Consider the following 24,729-nt stretch of genomic DNA (forward strand, 5'->3'; position numbering starts at 1 on the left):
TACTAGGCTGTGTGCTTGGGTAGGCAGCCCAAAGACTGACTACTGTGAATAGGTATTTTAATGGCATATTCGAGGAACCCCTTGTTAGGAATAGCTTCTGATGGGCAGCTCAGCCCCAATGCCCCTGTCCACCTTTTCCTACTTCTATGAGTTTGGAGGAGTTTGGTGCTATGGTCACTCAACTGTGCAGGAGCAAACCTTTTTCTTTGGACCTCTTCACAAATTGATTACTTTTTTATGCCTTTTAACTTATATAAAGTAATAGGTATGTACATTTTGTGATAGGACTGTCTGATCAATCCACCATTGAGCTAGTAATTTTTAATTCGCCTGACCATCCTCGTAGATGCTACTTTAACGCCTAGTGGCTTACAAATAATGACATAGTTGTACTCCTCAAGGAAAAAATAGAGCAGTGCTTTCAACCGAATTAAGTTTCATTCGACTCTCTTCTGATAGCACTGCCCTCAAACTGGTCTTTAGGGGCAGAGCCATGGGTTATATATCTGACGCTAATAGCGATAAACCAGAAAACGTAGGCCATCTTGAAATCTTTGTATTAAACTTGTAGTCTAGGTTCCATGACTGTAACTGAAATGGGACACTCCATGACCTCAAATGCGCCCGACTAAATCTCCGTCAGATGTTATGTGGCTTTGATTGGCATCCCCGCAGGGTCTATCACTTTAAAAACAAGGTGGGCAAACTTATACCTGACTGAGTAGAAGGGCGGAGGACGGTTGACATAAAGAAGGGATTCGGAAGAGGTTAGGTGCAATTATTACTAATCTGCAAGAGTGGTGCAGGATTTTTTAGGAAATCTTCCAGGACCTATACGGGCTCACTTTGAAGATCTGCATGATTCTGTGAAGAGCCTGTCCACAGCCATGCTTTTGGTGGCTGAGTTTTCAAAGAAGCAATATCTGAAGCCTTGAGCCGATTGCAGTGAGGCAAATCCTCAGGGCCCCAAAGTTTTTCTCGCTATATACAAATTATGTATGAGGCATTCCGTAAGGTTGGTGTCAGGCCTCTGGATTTAGAAGAAGCAGTGATTACAGTCCAATTAAAGCCAGGTTGACCGGCTGGGTGTGAATCATAGTGTCCCATTTTACACTGAAACTGAAGTATTTGCTAAGGTTCTTGCAAACCACATCTTGTGGGACATCTCATCATTGGTCCATTTGGACCAGAGTGGTTTCATGTCAAGCAGGTTAACTCAACATAATTAATGGTGTAGCAGGGTTTCCGTTCTCCCACAGAACTGTGCACAGAGATCTAGAACCTGGGTGAGTTAGGGTGACCCAAAACTCACCTTAGTTTCAGAAATCCCCTTACCAAGCTAGCTACAGTGTCTCATCGGTAGTAATAACTTCCCAATGACTTAGACAATCCAGAACATGAACTTAGGGTACCTCAGGTATCGTGGAACACATGAACACTCTTTCGTTATATAATCATTACAAACCGAAACTGGGAGGCAAAGAACACACGTGCAAGCTTGAAATGTTTATTTTTCAATGCAAAGTTCTCAAACGCAGTATCTTATATAATATCAACATACATATTATAAAAATCAGAGTTAGCAGCATAGTCACTAGTCCATAGTAAGCGAACGGTGATAGCATATTATAATGCAAAATCTATAGAAATCTGTATCACCTATATTTCGCGCACCCTAATTAGCATAATATATTATATCTAAGAAGGTCTCATTTGGGTTTTTAGCAGGGCGGGCCCATACCTCTAATGGTCAGTAGGAGCAGATCACATCAACAGCTACCAGCTCTCTGCATGCGAAGCATCAAGTGTGTTGATTCATTCCCTGTAACTCTATCTTAAACCCGAGTAGAGCCCAATGTTGGCAGCAACATTATTTGTGTTATGTCTAATGTGGTGCGGCGAGGATCAGGCCTTCAGCAACCTTGTGTTAGGTTATTCTTAGAGGGTGCAGTTCTCAGTGTGCAGACATTTGTACCAAGTGTACCAAGCACGACTGATATCAGAGCAATAACATATTATTCTCAAATAAATCACATCTTTCGTCTAGGTTGAAAGCTACAATAACAATTAGGTGTTGTGTGCAAACTGAAGCCGAAGGAAAATATGGTGTTTAAACATTTAATAAACTCCTGCTAACTTAACACAATATATAGAAACGCAGTAACCATATGACAATGGTATGTTCACAACACTCTACTTTTAGCAGATAAACTGTGGGGTTCTTTAGCTATATTACTTTTGACCTTAAACAAGTGTGCGAGATCTGGCGTAGGCCAGACCTGCAAAAGATGAACCTCAGCCCGTCTTTTATTATCTGTCTGGTTGTTCTTCAGAGCAGAGCAGGCCAGAGTAAGGGCTAGCAGTGTGTTGTTGGCTTCTTTCACAATTAAGTTTCATGGTAGCGTTTCCTTCTGTCACCTCTGTTTTTTGCTTTGGTGGCAGTTTGCATCAGGGTGGACAGTGAGATATTTGGCTTCCAGTGGACCCAGGGTGTTGAGGATGGGGTCTTGCTATATGCAGACAACATGCTAGTCTTTCTGGGTATACCAGACTGCCGCAGGGTCATCTGACCCGAGCCCCATGTTTACCCAAGGCACGTGGTCGATGGTCTGGACGCATAGACTTAAAGCTTCGTTATTATGATCACATGGGCGAGATTCTATTGTTTAGGGGTGTTGGGGGCAAGTGTGAAAAAAACTAACTCTGTTACTGGAGGCCCGAGGCTTGATCTCCAGCAGTGAAGTCATCGGTCATTATCACTTCTGAGTAGGGGGACGCTGTGTAAGATGGTCTTTCTTTAATCATGTTATATGCTTTAGAAAACGACCCTGAAGCCCTCTCATTAGGATTCTTTCAGGAAATAATAGCTCCAGGTCACACTTTCATTTGATATAATAATGTTCCAGGAATGTCTGCCAGAGCCGAAGTCAGGATCCCAGACATGCAGGGGTGGCCACAGCCGGGGTTGTTGAGGTCCTTGAACGGTGATCCCGGGGCCAGCCCTACTACAGCTCTGTAAACCGTGCACCAAGCATGCACTGTACGTAGCACCTAACTCTCAAGGCGAGGTGGGCGAGCAGTCCAAGACTTACTCAGGGAGGGTGTGCACTGTGCAGGGTTAGTGAATCAGAATAGTGCAAACAGTAAGACCCAGGAGATAGAACGTCCAGCCAGGGACATGAGCTTGAAAAAAGACCAGTACATTTCGGCTACATCACACTACTGCACAATCGCTACCAAATGGCATATACAATAAGGAAAGAATAGTGTTTGTAAATGGCGGTATCACTAGCCACCATGTCTTTGGGTATACTTGTGGAAATGGGATATAATAACAAGGCTGGTGCTAATCACTCTGGCTTATCAGCTGACTCCCCTCCACTCTCCACCTCCCCCATCCCGCAGACGTTGATGCCCGTTCTGGTCAGTATCTTGTATGTTCATTGTTCATCCCCTTGTGTGTTACAGTCTCTCTTCTCGCTGCTCCTCTGTCGGCTTCACTGGATATAGTAGACATGCTTACTTGGATTGCTGGGATGAGTCCTGCGGGACCATCTCTCCTGTCAGTGAATGTGGGCGCTTCCCAGGCTTTCCTCTACTTGACCACGTCCCTTTTGCAGAAGCCTTTGCAGAGGCCACGCTGAAGAATCTCTGTCCTGACTGGCAGTGGAGGAGCCTGTCGGCTTAGCAGCAATCGGGCATCTCTCAGCATCAGCTCTCAGTTCTTCCAAAGCAGATCCTCAGCAGTACCTTATAGACTTTTGGGGCGATATCTCACGCTCCTGGGGACCTCCTGGCAGTCCGAGACCACCGGCCTGGATCACAGAGGTGTCTCCCAAACCCTGTGGAATGTGGCCTTCACTGCTCAATACACCAAGGGGAAGCTCCAGACAGTTTGTTGACTGCTTTTTTCCGATGCAGTCTGTTGGTTCTAGACCTCAGCAATGAAATAAGCTGCAGGCAGTTCCACTGTCAGTGCTGACTCCCAGGCATGTCAGACATAGGACGGAGCCGCGGGGGCACAAGGTTCTCTTCCAGAGCGTCCCGGGGATCAGGTGCAAACCAAAAAGTGGCCTTCACGCTTCAACTCATCGATCTATTGGTGACATCACTTCCGGGGGAACAAAGGTCAGCCACTGGCTGCAATAGTTTGTAATGCAGAGCTGGAAAGGTCAGCCACATTACAAGAAAGGCCACATTCACCACTCCTATCACCTCCCATCTAGACTATTGGCAGTGCTCCTGTCAGGAACAAAGGGCTTGAGTCTGTGGCTGGCTGCTTCTGCATTTCTAAGCAGACACCTTTCTCCATTCTCCCACACTTCCACGCCTGGTTCTTCCAGAGCATTTAGGGGTGCCAGCAACACACTATGCTGGCAATACACTAAGCTCCTGTGGCAGACTCTCCCCCTTCCATTTTGCCCTTATGTGCACATGTATTCACACTACACTCACACACAGGGATGTAGCGCAGGACCCGGTTAGAACGACCTGCATAAACAATTTACATGCCCAGGCCAGTAAGCCACTCCCCAATGCACAAACAAGGTGAAAAGGTGTGACCTAGTGCAACTAGGAATTTGCTCTACTGTTGTGTTCTAGCTTATGCTACGCCCGTGGCGCAACATGCGTGCAACATGGCACCACGTGAAAAATATAATAAAAGGGGCCCACGCACGCACGTACGCCAGTTGGCAACGACGAGCAGAGCCACAAGCAGCACCCCAGTGTCCGTGTATGTTATTCCGGCAATCGGCCACGTGTCAGGCCTATAGATCCCAGTTTACCCCTGAGTCTAGTAAGCCCTGCGGATCCCCATGTCCCCCTGACCCACACAACACAACAGCTGGCGATGAGGGTGGGCGTACCCTCGCTGTGTGTGTGTCTCGCGCCTACTCTTCTGGGGCGGCTGCGAGCTCTGGCCTCGGCTCGCGGCGCTCGTGCCCTACGGATCAGCCTGCAGTGCAGCAACGCGACCTGGGCCCAGACCGGAGTGCTCCGACGGCGGCACTACCTACAGGTGAACCGCTGTGCCCCGCATGTGCGCACCCTTCGCGGGATCGCCTCATTGCCGCACGTTGATGGGGCCCCAGGGGACGAGTCATCTGGTTCCCCTGCCGGCCGCTTGCATACCCGGCATTGGATGCCCCGGGCAGCGCCGCAGACCGGCAGGCAGCCGATGCGTGAAGCGCGCTGCCGGGTGTCACCGCGGGGAAAGGCTTGCGCTGTAACTAGGCCCTGGCCACGACCCCTTGACTCAGCGTACAAGGGCCCTGAGCCACGTGCACCGCCCGAGGCCCTACATTCGCAGGGGGACAGCTCAACACCTCAGAAGGGGCGGAGAAGAACTCCACGTGGAGGGGGAATATGCCTAATAACAATAAAAACAGCGGATCAAGCAAACCAGGCCCAGCAGCCCTCAATAGTCAACAAGCATTGGCAAAAGGACAATTCCCACATTGGTCTGTGAAGCCAAGGAGAGAGTAGCCATCACCGACGCGCCGCATCCGTCCACAGCACGGCACACTAAAGCCACAAGCATGGCTACAATACCCCCAATCGAACCATTCCTGGTGGAGGGGTCACCCTCGTCATTTGCCCCGAAGTGGAAGGACTGGGTAGACCGGCTACTGATCTTCTTTGAAGCCACCAAAGTTCATAAGGACCAGAACGGGCCATGATACTCCATCTAGGGGGAAAGGATGTCCACAATATTGCCAAAACTCTAGTGGAAGTCTCACCAAAAAATCACCAGTCACTCATAAATGCTCTGTATGCGTACTTCGAGCCCATGGCCAACCAGGACTATGAGAAATTCATATTCCGGCAAGCCAGGCAGTTGCGGAAAGAGTCCCTAGACACGTATCATGCACGGTTGAAAAACCTGGCATCAACCTGTGGGTTTGCGGACGTCACCGAAGAAATATGAGGACAGACCATCCAAGGATGTGCGTCTGCCAAACTCAGAGAACGCATTTTGGAAGAGTCTGGGAAGCCCCTGGCGGACATGCTCACCCTTGGTCGATCCAAAGAGTTGTCATTAGCCCGAGCGGCCCATATGGAAGCCCCGCTTCTAGCACCAGTGAAGGCAGCATCGGTCATCAAGATGACAGTGAGATCCCCCACGAAGTGGAACAAGAAAAGCACAGGAGCCACGGCGGTGACGTCGGGGAAGACCTGCAGATACTGCGGGGGACCACCTCACCAGGCAGCAGACTGCCCGGCCAAAGGGAAGCGGTGCTCAGGGTGTGGTCGCTTCAATCACTTCGAGAAGGTCTGTCGGGCCAAGAAATTCAGCAAACCTCGGCAGGTGATGAACACGGTGCCAGATGGTGATCCCAGTCCGAGTGACGTGGATGATGACGAGGAGGAAGAGAAGACCGTGCACAAAGTGCACATGATTAGCACCGCAATCCGCCGCACCAGGCGACTACCTCAGTGCGGCATCAGAGTGGATGAACAGGAGCTCATGGCTGTAGTGGACACAGGTGCGACAATTAACCTCATGGCTGCCACTCTCTATCAAACATTGGACCAGCCCCCGACACTGAGTGCATCACCCATCACAGAATTTGCATATGGACAGGACACCCCGCTCAAGATTCGAGGGAAATTCAAGACAACCATCTTGCATGGAAACCGATCCATCACCGCCAATATCTTCGTGTTAGAAGATGGGCAAGGCATGCTGCTCGGGTGCCGGGCAGCGGAGGATCTAGGAGTTGTCAAGTTTGCTTTTGGAGTACACCAGGAGTCAATTCAACATCTCATAAGAGTTCTCAGACATATTCAAGGGCATCGGAACGTTCACAGGGAACAAGGTGCACCTCCACATCGACCACACCGTTCAGCCGGTGGCGTTGAGGCATCGCCGCATCGCATTCCATCTCAGGCCACTCGTAGAAGAGGAGCTCAAGAAGCTGGAGGCAGCCGGGATAATAGAAAAGGTAATGGGCCCCACTCCCTGTGTATCCCCCATAGTGGTCACACGAAAACCAAAGCAACCAGGAGCTGTCAGGATTTGCGTGGACATGAGCCTCTCCAACGCCGCCATCAAAAGGGAGCACCATATAACGCCCACCATCGACGACCTCATTGGAGAGATGGCAGAAGCTAGCTGGTTCTCCAAACTCGACTTACGGTCCGGGTATCACCAGCTGGTACTGGATGAAGAATCACAAAACATCACGACCTTCTCAATGCACGTGGGCCTTCGGAGATACACGCGTCTCAGTTTTGGCATATCCAGCGCGGCAGATGTATTTCAAAATGTCATCCAAGAACTCATAACGGACATCCCAGGGGTAATCAATGTCAGCGATGACATTATGATACACGCCCGAACCATCCAGGAACACAACAACCGGCTAATGCAAGTGTTTCGAAGACTAAGGGAAGCAGGCCTCACCCTACACTACAAAATGGGAATTCCTGAAACGAAAGCTGCAGTTCTTTGGGTACACCTTCTCAGCCGAGGGGGGTCAACCCGGATCTGGACAAGGTAAAATACATCAAAGACGCCGCTCCCCCCACCACCGTAACGGAAGTCCGGAGCTTTCTAGGGATGGTGAACTACTGTGGGAGGTGTAGGAGAGTAGGGTCTGCAATCCTATGATCACCCCAGATTTTTGCTTTTTGCTCACTGGTTTACGACTTTCCCTGGCTGTGGGCCTGCTAATCAGACCCACAGCCTAGCTGTTCTCTCTCTAAATTGACACACATGTACCTTAGGTGCATTTACCAATTGGTACTGGGCCACCTTATCAGTCCCTGTACAGTATACCTTAGGTATCCAGGGCATAGGTGTACCCAGGGCCTACCAGGGGCTGCAGCATGTATTATGCCACCCCTGGCTGGCCATCCAAATCTGACACAACTGGCTGCACGACAGCTGGGGCAAGGTGGTGTAATCACCCTTTGCTTTAGATATAGTATTCCTATATCTAACCCTAAAATGGACACATGTATTCCTATCAGTCACTCCTATCGCAGGCCTTAACAATCCTGAAGGCAGAGTGCTTGGAATCATGTGAGATGGTGCTCTAGCATGAGCTGAGCCCGTTTGCAGCTTGCGGAACCAAGTCCTAATAGCTGTTCCATGATAACGCGTACCATATACTCTTAAGTGCATTATAATCCTCGCGGTTTTTTGCTATCTTTGGTATCGCTTTATCAAAACATGTCGAGTAAGGTGTCATACGAATTGGAATACTAACACCTCGCCAATTCTGGCGACGGGGTTAGCATTCCACCCTTCTAGAGGGACACGACATGTATGTAACTGTGAACCCCAGTTAAAGTTAACTCGAGCCTCAGCATCACAAAATGGATGCTGCCACCACAGACACAAGTCTGATCTCCTGCTGCTGGGAGTCCTTCCAGCAAGGAGAGCTTGGACAAAGGGTTTCCTGTCAGGGGCGGTGCTAGCACCATCTCAGACAGGGTTTTGTGTATCCCAGGTAGGCAGGGCTGAGAGGAAGGTGACTGCAAGTGGCACCCCGGTGCTCACTATGCATCTGCCGGTTTGAACCAGTTCCAGGGGCACACCAGCCCCTGAGCTGGGGAAAGTCCGGACAAGGGAGAAGGGTGAATCTTGACTACTTTCCACGAAAGAACTCTTGACCATTTCTGAAGACTCTCCCTTGTGGCTAAGGAGTAGCCACCCTGCACCCGCAGGCACCATCTAAGCATCGCGGTTTGCTGTAAGTCCATCCTCCGGATCAAGACTGCCCAGCTCAACGAGACCCGGATTCCCTGGCATCTCTGACCTCTACCTGCATCATCAGCCCAGCTGAGATTCGTGGGTGTGACGAGACCTGAAGGGACCGGCCATCTTCAAAACTGCATGACGCTTAACCAGCACGACCGCCGAGGGATCCTCGAGTGAGTGCTTTGGGGTTTGAGAAGCCCTGACCCTGAGCAGCTCCAGCACCGAAGTCCAGCCCCCAGCATCCACGAGATCTGCGTGGGGCCCTTCTGCTCTTTGCTGCTCACCGCGTTGTCTGGTCACTTGCCTGCTGGCTAGTGGCCCTCCTGATGACGAACCACGACGATTACACCGCTGGTCTGGTTGCTCCAGACTGGCCCTTGCTCCCTTCCAAGAGAGGAGCACCCCGGACCCTCCTGGTCCACTCCAGACGCCATCTTGACTCCACCGCGTGGGCTTGACTTTGCCAAGGTTTGTTGCCCCAATCCTGGGTCCAGCATCGCCGACAGCCGACACCTTTGTGGGACAGCTCGCACCTCCAGCCTGTTCGCCGACAACGCCTCCTGGTCCGAGGGACAGCAGAGTCCAGCGTCGCCCACTCATCTGGTCGAGGTGACTTCATCCGGTGCCATCCTGGTGCCCACCTAATCACTGGCTAGTGATTAAGAACTGAGTCCCCTCTGCTTTCAGGTCGTCTCCATCTTCGATCCAGGCTTGGATCACTCCGGACATCTTCACTGGTCGCCTGCCAGCAACTTCTTCTTTCAGGCTCCATAGACTTCAACGAGGATTCCCAACGTCTTTTGAACCCTATGCAGCCGCAGCCCCTGGGCTAGGTAACCTGAGCATTTCGGTGCTCCAATGTAGGTTCACTATCTAAGTGTCCAGATCCTTTGTCGTTTTCAGTCTATCTGGACTGATTCGTCCGATAACAGTAACTTTGTGAATACTAGCTTCCATAGACTTTGTCCCGCATCCCGCGTGAGAGTGCACACTCTGCAGGCCTCCTGCTCCTAACCTGAAGGTTCAGTAGTGTAGTCCTAGCGATCCTAAAGCCTCTGGATCTTGTTACTTACCTGCTAGTATTTCGCATTCCACTTTTAGTGTATATGGTTTTTCGTGCCCCTCGGGCATTTGTGTAAATTGTGCGACTTAACCCCTTCCATGCTGGTGACGAACCCCAGCCGTCACGCTCTGCGGCGCTCGTGTGCTGATGACGGCTGGGGTTCGTCACGGCCCCGCCCTGTTCTTTTGTTTACCGCACAGCGGCGGAAACGGCCCAGCATGGAAGGGGTTAAAGTATTTTCTAAAGAGTTTTGTTGTGTGCTTAGCTCCCTGACTCATAAAGAGATCAGGGTAGACTTGTTATAAATAAATATCCTTTTATTTTCATAACAACTTGTGTGGTGTCCTTTCACTTGGTGTTCAAGGGGTATATGTGATGGTATAACAGCTGGCTTAACATGCCCTCTAGAGTTTAGCCTAAAGACTGCTCTTGTCCATGCTACTAGGATAGCTGGTCTATAAGGTTGACTTACAACCAATCATCAATAAGGGTTGTTTGGAATGATACAAAGTGATCACTAGAATAGTGAGCACTATATATCAGGCCAACTTCTCACATTGGTAAGCAGCGGTTGGGATTTGAGCTTGCTGTTGTTTTACCACACGTATCCTAAGAATATCATTTGAAAGATCACATAAGTACCAAGGTACATATAACTTAGCTTAGAATACTCTGAGTTCTACTGAACCAGCTGTTGTAGTTTAACAGGGCCTAGCACACCCTGACTACAACTCTTAGCAAGGGATCAGCAGGCAAACAAATAGTGTAGGTAAGTGCACCACTTACACCTCACTAGAAAAGCATGTCGGACAAAGGAGGGAACTCAGAGGCTTCCCTTATGTCAGTTGACCCTCCACAGGTCATGTCAAGATATGCAGCTCTTAGCTTCCAGGAGATGAGACAAGTGTGTACCTCCAGGAAGCTAAAACAGGGTTCTAACCCTACCATCCCATTTCTGATAGGTCTCTTAGAGACTTATGATGCAAGGAGGGTTTCTAACACAGGCCCTTCTAATCCAGATGGGAATATGCCCCCCTTAGAGGGAACCCTTGGGGACCCTGACCTCAACCTCAATGGAACAGGAAGTGATGAGGAGGAAGAGGATCAGGAGTTGTCAGGGGATGAGGCAGACAAAGGTCAGGTAGTAGTCAGTAGATTCACCAGGACCAACTTAAGCAGGCATGAAAATGGACTTGGGGGACCCCCAGGCCCACTCTCAGGCAGGCTTAACATTGGGAATGGACGAGTTAGGTCTCTCTCCAGAGGCTCTAACAGATCCATTCATACCAATGGCTCTCAGGCCTCTTCTCACAGAGGGATGACATCCCCTCAGAGGAGAGAGCATGAAGCTAAGATGAGATGAGGGAAGTCAATCTGAGGATTGAAAGGGAAGAACTTGCCCTGGCCCAAGAGAGGCTTGCCCTTGCTAGAAAGCAGAAATTGAGTGGGGCAGACCCCACTGGTGGCAGCATTCTCCCAAGAGAAAAAGACAGGAGTTTAGACACTAGACACCTGAGTAAGATAGTGCCCCCCTTTAAACAAGGGGATGACATCCACAAATGGATGACTGTTTTGGAGAGGGCCTGCACTGTCCAGTGCGTCTCCCAGAGTCAGTGGGCAGCAATCTTGTGGCTCTCCTTTGAAGGCAAAGGTAGAGATAAGCTCCTCACTACTAGAGCTGAGGATGCTAACAATTACCAAGTCCTGAAGAATACACTGATTGATGGGTTTGGCTTAACAACTGAGCAGTACAGGTTTCTGTTCAGAAACACCCAGAAAACTCAGTCTCAGGATTGGTATGACTTTGTGGATTGTGCCACTAAGGCTTTGGAAGGCTGGTTGCTGGGCAGTAAGGTTACTGATTACACAGGGTTGTACAATCTGATCATGGGAGAACAGATTTTAAATAACTGTCAGAACCAGTTGTTGCATCAGCACCTTGTTGACTCGGATCTGACCTCTCCCCAAGAATTGGGAAAGAAGGCAGACAGATGGGTCAGGACAAGGGTCAAGCAGAAACAGACTCAGAACCAGGGTGGTCAGAAGAAAGCAGACCAAAAGGGTAGTAACAAGAGTGAACAAAATGACCAGAAGTCTTCGACAGGTCCCCATCAAACCAAAGAGGGTGGGGGTCAGGCTTCACAGCAGAAAAAGAAGACTCAAGAAGGCCAGTCAAAAAGGTGGTGCCAATACTGTAAAAGTAAACCTCACTGGTTTAGTGAGTGCACCAAGAAAGGAGGGCAAACTCCTACCACTACAGCCCCTAAGGCACCTGCACCCACTAGTACAGTCAGTAGTGGTAGTGCACCTCCCCAGGGATTAGTTGGGTTAACCTTGGGATCTGAGGCGTATGACAACCTAGTTGGCACACTCACTCAGGCTGTCCTTGTCTGTACAGGGAATGTGGATATATCCCCTGATGCAAGTCCCAATACTCTAGGCAAATACAGGCAGACACCTTTAATTAATGGAAAAGTGGCTCAGGCCTACAGGGACACTTGTGCCAGTGTCACAATGGTGACACCTAACTTTGTGGACCCTGGACAGATCATGCTAGGTACAGACTACCTAGTGACCAATACCAGCAATGTCACTACCCACCATAGTATGGCAATTGTTGATTTCTCCTGGGGAGGGGTAAGTGGCCAAAAGAAAGTTGTGGTTAGTTCAGACCTCCCAGTAGAATGTTTGTTGGGAAATGATTTGGAAACATCACTATGGTCAGAAGTGAAGCAGAGGACTCGCATGGAAATGTTAGGCTTGCCAGCACATGTCCTTGCTGTGACTAGGTCACAGGCCAAAAGATGCCCCACTGAACAGGTGCTGGATCCTGGAACAATGGACCAGACACCTTCAAAGAGAAGGAACAGTAGGGTTAAGGCCTTGCCTTCCCCCTTGCCCCAGGTTGTGGATCAAGTCTCAGAGGAGGCTGACCTCAAGGAACTGCGGGAAACTGAGCCTAAAGAACTTGAACCTGATCAGGTTGAGTTTCTGGGCTCAGGGGGACCCTCCAGGGAAGACCTGGGGAAGGCACAGTTAGACTGCCCTTGTCTTGAACCCCTCAGACAGCAGGCTGCTGCTGAGGCTGCAGGGAACGCCACAGGTGCCCACAGGGTATACTGGGATGATGGACTCCTGTACTCTGAGTCAAGAGACCCTAAGCCTGGTGCAACCAGGAGGCTGGTCATCCCCTTGTCTCAGAGAGGTTTCCTTCTTACCTTGGCCCATGAGATTCCCCTTGCAGGACACTTAGGCCAGAATAAGACTTGGGACAGACTTGTCTCACACTTTCACTGGCCTCACATGAATGAAGATACCAAGGAGTTTTGTCGCTCCTGTGTCACTTGCCAAGCCAGTGGTAAGTCAGGTGGCACAACAAAGGCCCCCCTTATACCACTACCTGTGGTGGGGGTACCCTTTGAAAGAGTTGGGATTGACATTGTTGGTCCAATGGAACCCCAGACAGCATCAGGGCACAAGTTTATACTGGTGGTGGTGGACCATGCCACCAGGTATCCTGACGCTATTCCCCTTAGGACCACAACAGCACCTGTTGTGGCAAGAGCCCTAGTTGGAGTGTTCTCCAGAGTGGGCTTCCCTAAGGAGGTTATCTCTGACAGAGGTGCAAACTTCATGTCAGGATATCTGACTGCAATGTGGAAGGAATGTGGTGTCAACTACAAGTTCACCACACCCTATCACCCACAGTGCAATGGGCTTGTTGAGAGATTCAACAGGACCCTCAAAGGGGTGATTCATGGACTACCTGCAAAGCTCAGGCGTAGATGGGATGTCCTGATACCCTGCCTTTTGTTTGCTTACAGAGAGGTCCCTCAGAAGGGGGTTGGCTACAGCCCTTTTGAACTTCTGTATGGGCATCCTGTAAGAGGACCCCTTTGTTTGGTGAAGGAAGGATGGGAGAGACCTCTCAAAAAGCCTACAACCAACATTGTGGACTATGTACTTGGTCTCCGCTCCAGGATGGCTGAGTATATGGAAAAGGCATCTAAAACCCTTGAGGCCAGCCAAGAACTACAAAAAGCTTGGCATGACCAAAAGGCTGTCCTGTCTGTGTACAAGCCTGGACAGAAGGTGTGGGTGCTGGAGCCAGTGGACCCAGCAGCACTCAAAGACAAATGGTCTGGGCCCCACACAATCATTGAGCAAAAGGGAGAGGTCACCTACCTGGTGGACATTGGAACTCCCAGGAGCCCCCTCAGGGTGCTCCATGTAAACAGGCTCAAAGCATATGTCGACAGGAAGGACATGAGCTTGCTCATGGCCACAGATGAGGGACAGGAGGAGGAGAGTGACCCTCTCCCAGACCTGCTCACTCAGAACCCTGATGATGGGTCAGTAGTTGGTGTTGTCTTTTGTGGCAGCCTCTCTGAGCATCAACAAAAGGATTGCAAACAAGTTCTTCAATCCTTTAGACATATGTTCTCTCTGACACCCAGTCAGACCAATTGGTGTACCCATGAGGTTGACACTGAGGACAGTCTGCCAGTTAAGAGTAAAATCTACAGACAGCCTGATCATGTCAGAGACTGAATCAAGACTGAAGTGCAGAAAATGTTGGAGCTGGGAGTTATTGAGCCCTCAGATAGCCCTTGGGCTAGTCCAGTAGTTCTAGTGCCAAAGCCTCACACCCAGGGTGGTAAGAAAGAGATGAGGTTTTTGCGTAGACTAAAGAGGCCTCAATGCAGTCACTAAGACTGATGCCCACCCAATACCAAGGGCAGATGAACTTATAGATAGATTGGCTTCTGCCAACTACTTAAGTACATTTGACCTGACAGCTGGGTATTGGCAAATCAGGTTAGCTGAGGAGGCCAAGCCCAAAACAGCATTTTCTACCCCTGGTGGGCATTATCAATTTGTGGTAATGCCCTTTGGTTTGAGAAATGCACCTGCCCCCTTCCAAAGGCTGGTGAATCAAGATCTCACTGGGCTGGATGACTTCTGTGCAGCATATCTTGATGATATAGCTGTCTTTAGCTCCACCTGGGAGGATCACCTGGTCCACCTGAGGAAAGTGTTAGAGGCACTGCAGAAGGCAGGTCTCACTATCAAGGCCACTAAGTGCCAGATAGGGCAGACACAGGTTGTATACCTGGGCCACCTTGTAGGTGGAGGCCAGGTTCAGCCATTGGCGAGCAAGATACAGGCCATCAAGGACTGGGCTCCTCCAACTACCCAGACTCAGGTTCGAGCTTTCTTGGGCCTGACTGGATATTACAGGACATTTGTCAGAAATTATGGATCTATTGTGACTCCACTTAATGACCTGACAAGTAAAAAGATGCCAAAGAAAGTTCAGTGGACAGCAAGCTGTCAAAAAGCATTTGATGACCTAAAGCAGGCCATGTGCACAGCACCTATCCTAAAGAGTCCAGACTACTCCAAAACATTCATTGTCCAAACAGATGCTTCTGAGTTGGGTGTGGGAGCTGTTCTATTTCAGCTGAATTTTGATGGTCATGACCAGCCCATTGCTTTTATTAGCAGAAGGCTGACCCCCAGAGAGAAAAATTGGTCAGCTATTAAGAGGGAGGCCTTTGCTGTGGTTTGGGCCCTGAAGAAATTGAGGCCATACTTGTTTGGCACTCATTTCAAGATTCAGACCGACCATAAGCCCCTCTTGTGGCTAAATCAGATGAAGGGTGAAAACCCCAAACTACTTAGGTGGTCCATTTACCTACAGGGGATGGATTTTACAGTGGAGCATAGACCTGGCACTGATCATGGCAATGCAGATGGGCTCTCCAGGTATTTCCACTTAGAGCAAGAAGATTCACCTGGTCAAGGTTAGCTTATCATCCCAAAGTTTGGGGGGGGGGGTCATTTAGGAGAGTAGGGTCTGCAATCCTATGATCACCCCAGATTTTTGCTTTTTGCTTCACTGGTTTACGACTTTCCCTGGCTGTGGGCCTGCTAATCAGACCCACAGCCTAGCTGTTCTCTCTCTAAATTGACACACATGCACCTTAGGTGCATTTACCAATTGGTACTGGGCCACCTTATCAGTCCCTGTACAGTATACCTTAGGTATCCAGGGCATAGGTGTACCCAGGGCCTACCAGGGGCTGCAGCATGTATTATGCCACCCCTGGCTGGCCATCCAAATCTGACACAACTGGCTGCACGACAGCTGGGGCAAGGTGGTGTAATCACCCTTTGCTTTAGATATAGTATTCCTACATCTAACCCTAAAATGGACACATGCACAGACCACGCACGCACGCAACCTGGGCTTCATCCTGGACTCCTCCCTCTCCATGGCCAGACAAGTCAATGCCGTCTCCTCGTCGTGCTTCAACATCCTGCGCATGCTACGTAAGATCTTCCGGTGGATCCCCACCGAGACCAGGAAGACGGTCACCCAGGCCTTCGTCACCAGCCGTCTGGACTACGTCAACTCCCTCTACCCCGGAACCACCGCCAAACTCCAGATGAGACTCCAGCGGATCCAGAACGCCTCAGCGCGACTCATCCTGGACATCCCCCGTCGCAGCCACATCTCCGGACACCTGAGAGACCTGCACTGGCTCCCGGTCAACAAAGAGAATCACCTTCCGACTCCTCACCCACGCACACAAAGCCCTACACAACCAAGGCCCAGGATACCTCAACAGCCGCCTCAACTTCTACGCTCCCAAACGCCAGCTTCGTTCGACCGGCCACGCCCTCGCCGCCGTCCCCCGCATCCGAAGAGCCACCACAGGGGGACGGTCCTTCTCCTACCTCGCCGCCAAGACATGGAACTCCCTTCCGACCCACCTCCGCCTGACCCAGGACCACCTCGCCTTTAGGAAGCAACTCAAGACCTGGCTGTTCGAGCAGTAGCGGACCCCCCTCCCCCAGCACCTTGAGATCATCTGGGTGAGTAGTGTGCTATATAAATGCTTTGATTGATTGATTGATTGATTGATTGATTGACACATGTGTTCCTATCAGTCACTCCTATGGCAGGCCTTAACAATCCTGAAGGCAGAGTGCTTGGAATTATGTGAGATGGTGCTCTGGCATGAGTTGAGCCCGTTTGCAGCTTGCGGAACCAAGTCCTAATAGCTGTTCCATGATAACGCGTACCATATACTCTTAAGTGCATTATGATCCTCGCGGTTATTTGCTATCTTTGGTATCGCTTTATCAAAACATGTCGAGTAAGGTGTCATACGAATTGGAATACTAACCCCTCGCCAATTCTGGTGACGGGGTTAGCATTCCACCCTTCTAGAGGGACACTACATGTATGTAACTGTGAACCCCGGTTAAAGTTAACTCGAGCCTCCGCATCACAAAATGGATGCTGCCACCACAGACACAAGTCTGACCTCCTGCTGCTGGGAGTGCTTCCAGCGAGGAGAGCTTGGACAAAGGGTTTTCCTGTCAGGGGCGGTGCTAGCACCATCCCAGACAGGGTTTTGTGTATCCCAGGTAGGCAGGGCTGAGAGGAAGGTGACTGCAAGTGGCACCCCGGTGCTCACTATGCATCTGCCGGTTTGAACCAGTTCCAGGGGCAGACCAGCCCCTGAGCTGGGGAAAGTCCGGACAAGGGAGAGGGGTGTAACCACCCCCCTCCTGGTCCCACCCATGGGCAGAACCTAGTCGAGTGCCTGCCCCTTTTTTTAGAATAAAGGTAGGAGCAGGCCCCCTTTCCAAATTAGATAATTCTGAATCTTGACTACTTTCCACGAAAGGACTCTTGACCATTTCTGAAGACTCTCCTCCGGATCAAGACTGCCCAGCTCGACGAGACTCAGATTCCCTGGCATCTCTGACCTCTACCTGCATCATCAGCCCAGCTGAGATTCGTGGGTGTGACGAGACCTGAAGGGACCGACCATCTTCAAAACTGCACGACGCTTAACCAGCACGACCGCCGAGGGATCCTCGAGTGAGTGCTTCGGGGTTTGAGAAGCCCTGACCCTGAGCAGCTCCAGCACCGAAGTCCAGCCCCCCAGCATCCACGAGATCTGCGTGGGGCCCTTCTGCTCTTTACTGCTCACCGCGTTGTCCGGTCACTTGCCTGCTGGCTAGTGGCCCTCCTGACGACGAACCACGACGATTACACCGCTGGTATGGTTACTTACCTGCTAGTATTTCGCATTCCACTTTTAGTGTATATGGTTTTTCGTGCCCCTCGGGCATTTGTGTAAATTGTGCGACTTAAAGTATTTTCTAAAGAGTTTTGTTGTGTGCTTAGCTCCCTGACTCATAAAGAGATCAGGGTAGACTTGTTATAAATAAATATCTTTTTATTTTCATAACAACTTGTGTGGTGTCCTTTCACTTGGTGTTCAAGGGGTATATGTGATGGTATAACAGCTGGCTTAACAAGCCCTCTAGAGTTTAGCCTAAAGACTGCTCTTGTCCATGCTACTAGGATAGCTGGTCTATAAGGTTGACTTACAACCAATCATCAATAAGGGTTGTTTGGAATGATACAAAGTGATCACTAGAATAGTGAGCACTATATATCAGGCCAACTTCTCACAGGAGGTTCATCCGGGACCTTGCCAACTTAACACTACCGCTGAGAGAGCTCACAAAAGACGCCACTCCCTGGAGATGGGGTCCTGAGCAGGCAGAAGCGTTCCAAGATATCAAAGGAGCTCTATCAGATGCAACCACACTAGCCTTCTTCGATCCCCGGAAGTTGACACTTATGGCGGTTGATGCCGGTCCGGTGGGCCTAGGAGCCGTCTTAATGCAAAGGCAGAGAGCAGATGAAGACTGGATCCCGGTGGCATTCGCTAGCCGTTCCCTCACAGAAACTGAACAAAGATATTCTCAAATTGAGAAAGAAGCGATAGCCATCAACTGGGGATGCCGGCATTTCCACCTGTATGTCTACGGAAAGCCGTTTGTGGTGGCCACCGATCATAAGCCACTGGTTGCCCTCTTCTCAGGGACCTCCACGAAACCTCCACCTCGCATTGAGAAGTGGATGCTCCAATTCCAAGACTATAACTGTCGAGTAGAGTATCAGCCCTGGTCCAGGAATCCCGCAGATTACCTATCAAGACACCCGTGAGCCGCCACTTGGGAAGAAATGGAGGACGCAGCAGACACCGAAGCGTGTCACTGCCCGATGCCCATGTCGGTGGAGAGCATTGCAGAAGCCACCCGGAGGGATGATTGCCTGCAAAGAGCTATAGCGGCACTTCAGAGTGGCAATTGGCACCGTGCCAAGGAACAATGAAAGATATTAACACCTGAGGCGCAACGCATCATGGAGAGCCTTCATCACGTGAGAGAAGAACTCAATGTGGACGACACTGGATGCCTACTGCGAGGTCACAGGCTAGTGATACCGTCGGCCTTGACGGCCCAAGCCGTGCAACTGGCCCACGTCGGCCACCAAGGAATGGTCAAAACAAAATCCAGACTGAGAACCAAAGTGTGGTTTCCCCTCATGGACAATCTCGTGGAAGCCACAGTGAGATTGTGTGCAGCCTGTCAGGTCACTGGGGGCGCACCGCGAGAGGCACCTGTTATTGCGGTGCCTTGGCCACAACGTCCCAGGGAGTACGTCAGCCTGGACTTTGGCAGTCTCACCGATGGGCGGCACACCATGGTAGTCATCGACGACCACTCCAAGTACCCGGAGGTGGAAATAGTATCTTCCACCAGCGCTACCGAGGTCGTATTCAAAAACTTTATTCGATACATAAAATGAATCATAAAAGTATTGAACATACAATCGTGTCACATTTCAGATAAGAATACATTTATACTAGTCATTTAAAACTAATTTGTAAACACAGTTTTTTTTAAAGAGACATAATAATAACAGTGACAGAAATTCAAAAAGATTACATTTTAAGATTTTACAAATATTCTTAACCTGTGAAGCTACCCATAATTCTTTCTGATCTTTAGAGAGATTCTGATAAAATTTAACATTGCACAACAGATTTCCACAGAAGATAAGGATAACAAATGTTCATAACCTTCCTTGTAAGTACAAGGTTGCCTACCCTTCAGAATAGATTTAATAAACCGGAGTCTTGGCTCTTTATACAGGGAGCAGAAGAGAACCAAATGTAAGGTACTCTGCCTGTCCTTGTTACTACAAGGACAAGGGGACAGTCTCTCAACCCAGCCCCCTTGTTTAGGGAAAGCCAGTAAAAAGTGGAGGGTCTCCAGCCTAAACCGTGTTAAAAGAAATCGCCATTGCGCATTAAAAGTAAATGTTAGATAAAACTGCGGGTGTGGTTTACAAACCTGCACGGTTCCAGTGCCAATTTTATCCATAGGAGGCTGAATACCTGCCTTCACAAACTTTGATTTTATCTCCTTTTTATAATTCCCCTTGATTTTCTCAGGGCTGTTGAAATAAAAACCAAGTTCGATTTTGTTCAGCATATTACAAACATAAGATAACCAGGGGATCTGTTTGGAATTTTCTAAGGCCATGCAATCAGTGATAATTTCTTTTGTTAATTGCAGGTCCTCCGATTGCCAGATTTTACCCCATAAAAGTAAAGGGGACATACTGATTATATCAGATACGCTGACCATACCGATTTCATCATGACAGAAGGTGTTTGAGGTGCTTTTAGGAACTGCCAAGACCCTTTTTATGAAGTTGTTTTCCACCACCTGTATTGCGGCAGGCATTTCAGTCCCCCACACCCCTGCCCCATAGGTGGTAACAGATAGGCACTTTGAGGTGTAAAGGGTTCTGAGATGCATAATGTGTTTTTGCCCCAATTTACTACAGAAGCGGAAGATACCCTCTATCGCCCTTGTCATGTTCTGGGCTCGGACCTTCGTTACCGGTGTCCAACTTAGTTTACTATCAAACAGGTTACCAAGATAATTGAAATTATCAACTTTCCCAACTATGCGGCTGTTTACCTCGAACTTCCTAGTAGACGGCCCCTTTGGGCCACAGGACATTACAAAGGATTTCTCGAAGTTTACCTTTAGATCTAAGTCAAGCATGAATTTGTTAAAAGCATTTAAACACATTTGCATGCTGTTGCCTGTTAGTGTCATTAGGACAGTATCGTCCGCATATGAAAGCATTGGAATGCTTTTACCATTAATTTTTGGGAAATCACAACCCTGGTTTAATAGGTATTGTTCTAAACCATTTGTGTAAACCAAGAAGAGGAAAGGCGCCAAGATACATCCTTGACGTACTCCTTCCGTGGAAGGTATTGGTTTCGTTAATTCCCCTCCGGGACCAAATCTGATAGACACATTTGTAGCTTCATGTAACCTACGGAGCAAGGTCACCAGGGGTTCCTCAAAGCCCATATCAGTCATCATCTTCCACAGCTTACTCCTGCAGACTGTGTCGAAAGCACTTGTCAGGTCCATGAAGGCCAGGTGAATAACAGATTTTTTGGCCTTCATATACTTGCCCAGGATCAGGGCCAAATTGAGACACTGCTCATTTGTCCCCTTTCCGTGCCTGAAACCATATTGGGAATCAACTAGCAAACCAACAGAATCTGCCCAACTTTCCAATCTCACCAGGATAACTCTGCCAAGGATTTTACAAGCAGCGTCTATTAAAGAAATTGGACGGTAACAGCGAGGATCAGATCTGTTACCCTTCTTAAAGATTGGCACAACGGTTGCCTCTTTCCATGTGCCAGGGATGCGGCCAACCACCACAGCTTTAAAAACATTTAATAAGATGGGTGCCCACAGGCTGGTATTAGATTTAAAAAGATCGAGGGGGACAGCATCAGGACCTGGCGCTTTTAAAGATGCTCCTTTCCCTAGGGCTTCCTCAATCTCAGTCAATGTAATTGATGAGCTGAGGGTCAAAGCCGAGGGAGATGGTAGCACCGCGCCCCCTGTCTCCTCAACACTCGAAATAATTGGATATGATTTGGGATTAAAAATCTTGCTATAGTGTTGAACCCATTGTTCGGCAGTAACCTGCATAGCTATAGCTTCACTGTTATCACTCTTAAAAAGGGGGCGATTTATGACCTCCCAGAATAGCCTGCTATCTTTCAGTTCTGCTGCCTTTTCAAGGTCATCCCAGGCCATGTCTTTCAGGTCTTGCTTTCTTTTTGTAATGGCGTCTCTATAAGCTTTCCTACTGATCTTTACAAGCTCTTTATTTCTTGGCTTTTGAGACAAAGCTAATTTTAGTGACCTATGTGTGGCAGAGCACACAGAATCAAACCATCTAAAGGCCCTTTGGCCACCTTTCCCTTTAGGCTTTTTTAGGCACTGTCCTATGTGGCAACACAACTTCTCAAAACTTCCTATGACCTTATGAGAATCAGATCCTGCTAGACATGTATCTATTTCGGTTTTACAGTTTACAGTAATGTCATCTTGCAACTGGGACACATTTATCTTCCTCCATTTCAGAGTGACACCCTGATTTTTGTTGTACTGAATAGGTTGTTCACAGGACCTTAGCGATTCATGTGTCGGAACCCAGATTGATAGAATTAGAGGATTATGATCACTGGCGGGATTTGCTACCACCTCCAACTTATCTACATGCTTTAGAAAGGTGCTTGATACCAAAACAAAATCAATTGTACTCATTTCACCCCTCAAGCCCTGAAAGGTCGGTAAATGCAGGGTATCTGGGGGGGACCAGGGGTCTACTATACACAGATCATTAGTTAGGATGATATTATTCAGGGCGTCCCCCTGCGGTGTGTGCCTAAAATGGTTTAGAGGCTGAGCATTCAAATCCTCTAGACCACATACATTCGATCCTGCATGAATGCAAAGTGTACAATTAAAATCACCAACCCAAATAAGCGGAGAAGAAGGGTGCCTACCACGGACTTTAACCAAAGCATACTCCAGATCCTGAATTATTGAGGTATCATGCCCATTAAAGATGTTATAGTACCAATTAATTAATAACACAGATTCTGGGAAAAGGTATTCCAACAACAACACTTGATACCAGTTTGTTTTTACCAGTGACGAGATTTTGGGATCCTGTAGTTTTATAGACAATGCAGTCAATATTCCACCTTTGGCCCTTCCCGATGTAGATGGAACAGCCGGGACAGCAAGTGATTGAAAGCCCTCGATGTCACAGGTGGTCCTAGACCATGTCTCTTGTAGACACAAGATTTCATGAGTTTTCACAAAATCTAACCAAATCTCATCCTCTAGCTTATTTGTTATTCCGAAGATGTTCCAGGACAATAGGGAAATTAATGTAGAGGAAGGTGAAGGCCCTTGCGTTTCATCACTATTTCCCGAATCATCTCCTACAACAGTGGTATTTGGGTTAAGCAATGATAACATATTCTGTTCATGTCCCTTGTCTATGTTGGCCATTGGCACGGCAGCAGTCCCCTTCTGTGAGTGTCCAGTAGTCGCATTTTCGCCTTCAAAAGTATCCCGCACTAAATTACCATCATAAATACATATCCCTTGGTCTTCTTTTATACCCTCAGTTATTGATGTTTCTATGACCTTAACCCTGGGTGGCAGTCAATCTACCTCATCTAGGTTCATCAAAGGGTCAAAGCGATTCCTCAATGGGATGTTATTATTATAGTTATTATTGTTATTTGGGAACCAGCCAGGATATTCTGCGCCCATGAACCTTGGTCTTCGCGGGTTATAAGGGACTTGTATGAAATTTCCCATACTTTGTGGCCCCATGAGATTAGCTGTCTCATGCCAAGGACTATAAAGATGATGCGGGCCATAATTCATATTTGGATTATGTGCCCAACCCGTTTGGTATTTACTATTTATGCCATATCCTTGGCGGGAGGAATTTTGATCAGGGAAAGACTGATGGAGATTGGGATAGAAATATTCAAGACCAATGCACTGGATGTCCCCCATCCGCCCAAACCTAGCCTTGCTGCAAATGATATCCCTGACCCAGTTATCTCTAAAGTTTATCAATATGCAGTCACCCTCCAGGTCTTTTTTACTTGGTCCAACCCAGGGAACCCTCCGTACACTTAGGATTTTTGTAGTAGTATCCTCAGTTAATGGCCTGTTTGTATTTAGCCAATATTTTGTTTTATTCAGGAGGTCCTCGTTTTTCTCGTATTTATTCTCTGGGATTAATGGTACACCTGTCAGGATAGCCATGTATGGAGCAGACTCCGGTGGTATATTTACGTAGATTTGTCTACCTTGTAGTGGGGTTTTACTAGGGGCCTGAGGTTTACTCGATGGAGTTTCTTTCACTTTGTTATCAATCTGGGCAGGCCCAGATGTAACAACTGGCGTAGTTACCACCAGCGAGTTACTTGACTTTTGTCCCACTGTGTTCCCCTGCTTGATTTTTATTGAGGGAGTTAGAACCAAACAGGGGGTGGTACAGGGAGTAGTACCGCTAGGTAGGGGTTGAGGTATCTGATTAGGCTTAGGGCCCTTTTTTCCTACACTGGTATTATCACTATTAGTCTTACCAACAGTGGTAGCTGGTTGTTTTTTATTTCCTACCAGGCTTTCCAATAGAGCGGTATTCTTAGATGTTAAGAACTCCAGTTGATCTAACTTTAGATTTATTATTTGGGTTTTCTCTATCAGGGGATTCAATAGACTTTTTATAAGTTTCTCGACACCGATCATTAGGTCCTTATCTTCCTTACCGGAGTGCTTTTTCCCTGACTGCAAAAGGTTCTTTTCCATATTGGAAATTTGGGAACCTATCTGTGATAATCTGTCCTCAAAGGGATTTAAAAGCTTTTTAAGCGTTTCCCACACTACATTCAAAAATTCAACGTCTTCCCCATTTATAACACAAAGTGGTGTTTCGTTATTCTCCTTCACTATTGTCAATTTGTCCCTGTCCTGGATTATCTCTAGCGCATCCATATTGACCTGTGGAGTAAAGTCAGAAGGTTGTGTAATTATCACTGGAGGCGGAGAAGGCAAATTGGTGGATAATTGGGATTTTGCAACCTTTACCTTTTTCCTAGCGTATGATGTTTGGTTACCACGCTTCCTTTTGGTATATGGCCCTTGCTGTTTATTT

The 24,729-nt window shown here is 48.5% G+C and overlaps 1 protein-coding gene across 1 annotated transcript in view; it reads left to right on the forward strand.

Moving 5' to 3' along the window:
• The window catches only part of IL31RA (interleukin 31 receptor A), an 883,863-nt gene that overhangs the window by 182,780 nt on the left and 676,354 nt on the right, over positions 1-24,729 (forward strand). The window lies entirely within an intron of this gene.

This window comes from Lissotriton vulgaris, chromosome 3_1 (genome assembly GCF_964263255.1).
Source record: "Lissotriton vulgaris chromosome 3_1, aLisVul1.2, whole genome shotgun sequence".
NCBI lineage: Eukaryota > Metazoa > Chordata > Amphibia > Caudata > Salamandridae > Lissotriton > Lissotriton vulgaris.